Genomic DNA, 4,477 nt, shown 5'->3' on the forward strand with positions numbered 1-4,477 from the left:
ATTGGATGAAGATAGCAGGAAAGCAGAGGTTCAGAGGAACGAAAGCATCTCCATTCGCTTATCTGAAATTCCTACCAATGAATTACATAAGTATTTCTATCCCTATTTTATTATATTAAATTCGAAAACACCATTATCCATTTATGTCTGCCTAACTGAGATTTGCAAGGTGACCATAGCTTGCTTCATACCAACAATCTCCGTGGGATTCGACCCTTACTCACGTAAGGTATTACTTGGACGACCCAGTGCACTTGCTGGTTAGTTGTATCGAAGTTGTGAACCATGGTATTGGCACCTTATTCTTGGCGCCATTGCCAGGGAAAGAAAGAGCCATGAATTTTACATAATTAAAGTGTAATCACGATTACGCATACCAAGTTGCTCACGTTGCCAGGGATTGTTCGAGCCTGGACATCACAATTTCGTGCACCACAGTTCAACTGTGAATTTGAATGGAATCAGTAAAAGAAATATGAGAGAAGGGTATAAGGTATTTTATAAAAGAAATCAAAGTTGTTGGCTTGTGCTTTCCAGTCACGTATTCACACGAACCCAAGTAGACGCGGGTGTTTGTCAGGCACGTTCGTCTTAATATGATAAACAGAGCTGATTATCTGATCATCCTATTCACCACGATGAAGATCGAGTATACATCTTAGAAACAAATCAAACACGGATCGAAGAAGAAATAGTAATATTTTTATTAATTCATAGGACTCAGCAGGGCTCCTCCCCTCAACCTAGGAGGTTTAGAAACTCATACTGATGTAAAATACAAAGTAAAACTCGAAAATAATGTGTAAATTCTAGATGTTGTTCTAATGATTATGTAAAATACACTTTAAATACTAAAAAGATGACTAGCAAGGGTAAAATAGTCTATTTGGTGCTAAAATCCACTTCTGGGGCCCACTTGGTGAGTGTTTGGGCTGAGCTTTGATGAGATCCACGTGCTATGAGGTCTTTGGGCATGGAACGCCAGCTAGGGGGTCCTCTCTGGGCGTTTGGACGCTGGACTCTGCTCTTTGGGTGCTGGACGCCTGGAAGGGGGTAGAAAGTTGGCGTTGGACGCCAGTTTTGGGCCTTCTCATCTGAAGCAAAGTATGGACTATTATATATTGTTGGAAATATCTGGAAGTCAGCTTTTCATAGCCGTTGAGAACGCTTCATTTGGACTTCTGTAGCTCCAAAAAAGCTCTTTCGAATGCAAGGAGGCCAGATCCGGACAACATCTGTAGTGCTTTCTCTATCTCTGAATCAGACTTCTGCTGCAACTCCTCAATTTCAGCCAGAAAATATCTGAAATTGTACAAAAATACAAAAACTCATAGTATAATCTAAAAATGTGATTTTAACACTAAAACCTATAAAAACTTAATAAAAACTAAGTAAAACATACTAAAAACTATATGAAAATGATGCCAAAAACGTATAAAATATCCGCTTATCATCCACGCTGGGCGGCTCCACCTCTAAGGATAGCCTTTTCCTCTTGTGTGTCCATACAGAATAATAGAGCCAACATGTGGCCTACATGTTAGGTTAGAAATGTCCCTACTAGCTGAAGTCTTAGTCAAATACGTCTAAGTTAACGTCATGACCGCTATTAACTATGATTTTCTAATACGAGCCTTCCAAACTAATTCAAAACAGATAATTTCAAATATAACAAATCTTTGATCTTTAAATATATATGACATCAAATCAAATCAAATAATACTTTCTCATCAGAAATCATCTTCTATGATATCATTTCAATCATAAAAAATGTCAAATATATTTTACAATTTCAGGGTATATAAGTGAGTATCAATAATACTTCAATGTTTCAAAAACACATGTTCAAATAAAATCAAATATTCTAAAATAATGCAAAACTCCATCAAACATGTATAAAGTCTCACGTGCATATTAATAATCTGAATTTCACAAGAATAAATATTTAGTTCTAATCAATCCATTATTAAGATCAAATTCAAATTCTTTGCTAGTAACTTTGTATGTATAGTCATAAATTCAAGCAGCATATATCAAAATAATTATAAATGCAAAGCCAAACAATTATAAATGTAAAGCTTACTCACAACTTCGTCCCAAGAGACCGAAGAAACCAAACCACTCAGAGACAAGAATTAAGGGAGTGTGGGGCTGAGCAAGACCAAAACAGCGACTGAGACAGTTCGTCAACAGCGACGCCGGTGATGCTCCCCCGATGGCAAGCTCTGTTGATGGCAACAGCAGCCGCGACGATGGTGAATGTATCCTCCATCGCGACTCTCTCTCTTCCTCCTTTCTCTGGCCAACTCAAACTCTCCCTATTCATTCAGCAACGACGGTGGCCCCCAACAAAGATGGCAGTAACCTCAACGGCGATGGAAGTAGCAGTGGCAGAGGAACAGTTCTTTCCCTTTAACTAAATATAAAATAAAATTATTAAAAATTTAATATATATTTTTAAAAATTTAAATTTAATACTTTTTAAATTGATAAAATTCAAAATTTTATAATTTTATATAATAATTTATCCATTAAAAATTCAGAAATAATTTTAAAAATCAACATTTATAACTAACAAAAATCAAAATGCATATAATCCCACAACAGTTGTTCTAATTTCATAAAATTAATAATAAAAATATAACAACAGCATAAACAATGCATTGAAACATTGCACCAAAACACCATCAACTTAAAATCAGAAAAATCAATAACCCAGAATCAACAATTCAAAAAAAAAAATCAATCTTACAATTTCAAAAAATCACTGAAAAAGATTAAATAAACAAAGACCAAATTGCTAAGCAATCAAAAGATTCAAAATTCAAAAGGGGCTAAGAAATCCAATTAACCAACTTGAAACAACAAAAACCTGAGAAAAGAATGTGAAATTCCAATATCCATAAAATTAATTCAGAATCCAATGTCCATTCAATCAACTCAATCCATATAATTAACTCAGAAATCATAATATATACAACAATCTAAAAAATTAACAAGAAAAAAAAACGCAAATCAAGGAGGAGTATATGAGTGCTTATCAGAGGTAATGGCCGAGCAGTGTAGAACGGAGGTGACTTGCGAAGAGAAGACAACTAAGTAGACACGCTCGCAACGGCGAGGAGAACAGGGCTGACAGCAGAGACAGGACGAGGAGAACAGGGCGACGCAATGGCGAACAATAACCTCAGCAACAAAATCATTAATAGAATAATAAATAAATTAATAACCTCAGCAAGCAATTACTAAACCAGCAGCAAAAAAATCATGAACAGAAAATTAGAAATAACAAATAAATCTGAAATAGTAGAAAATCAGCAAGCAGACGCCAACAGACGCAGAGGAGATGGCTGTGAAGTGCCAAACTACGAACAGAGTATTACTTATCGGCGGCGAGGAGAAAAGCGAGAAACGGCGGCAAGGAGGAAGGCGAGCAACAGCGAACACAAAGAAGGCGAGCTGCGGTGGGGGCTACAGTGGTCAAAATCGTCGTTGTGGTGGCTGTGGGATGCGGTGGCGGCAGGCTGCGGTGGCTGCGCGATTGGTGGCTGCGGTGGATTCTATGATTCAGTTTAAGAGAAGAGAGGAGAGGACATGAGTTTGTCACGAAGACGAACTGGGTTACAGGGATAGGGGAATAGGGGATTGATTTAGGGTTCAGTTAATCAGCTTTGCGCCTTTGCCTTTTGTCCTTTTTTTTTCCAGGACAAAACGACGCCGTTTTCAATTATTTAGGCAATTAGGCGTTTTCTTTTTTTTTTTTTTTAAAGAGCCAAAACGACGCCGTTTAACATTTCAACTTTCAAACCAAAAACCGCAAAAAAACCGGACGGTTCTCCCGGTTTACCGGTTAACTGCCGGTTCGACCGATTTTTTTCCTAGTTTTTTGCCAGGCGGTTTCTGACCTGATCCGGATCGGTTAGGTGACCGGTTCTCATTTTTTTCGGTTGAACCGGTCAGTTCGGTTCGATTTTCAGAACCATGGCGACGACGAAGCATGACGATGAAAAGACCTCCCTCCTCCCTCTCCTCTGTTCAATCCAATTATTATAAAAATTATATATAAAAGTACTGATTAAATTTTTATTTTACTTGTTCTTACTGAAATATTTTTTAAAAATTCGAGACATTACAGACTACATTTGGAATTCTCCCTCCATACAGTGCCTGATGGTGTTCAAGGGAGTTGTTCTCCTTGTTCTCTTCTGGTGGGTTTTAAGCATGTGGTTGTTCTGAGGCCATCAGGCTCCTTGAAGCCTTTTTAGGCGATGCCCACATGATTTTTTTTGGTTTTTGGGCTCTAATGTATGAATGATAGAAGTGATCTGTAACGACACTCCAATAATCAAGTTAGGAGGTATCTAAAAAAATCACATAATTTCTATTATTATTATTATTATTATCATATTTTATTTTAATTTTCACTATATCATCATCATCATCATCATCATCATCATCATCATCATCATCATCATCA

This window comes from Arachis ipaensis, chromosome B03, assembly GCF_000816755.2.
Source record: "Arachis ipaensis cultivar K30076 chromosome B03, Araip1.1, whole genome shotgun sequence".
NCBI classification, from domain to species: domain Eukaryota; kingdom Viridiplantae; phylum Streptophyta; class Magnoliopsida; order Fabales; family Fabaceae; genus Arachis; species Arachis ipaensis.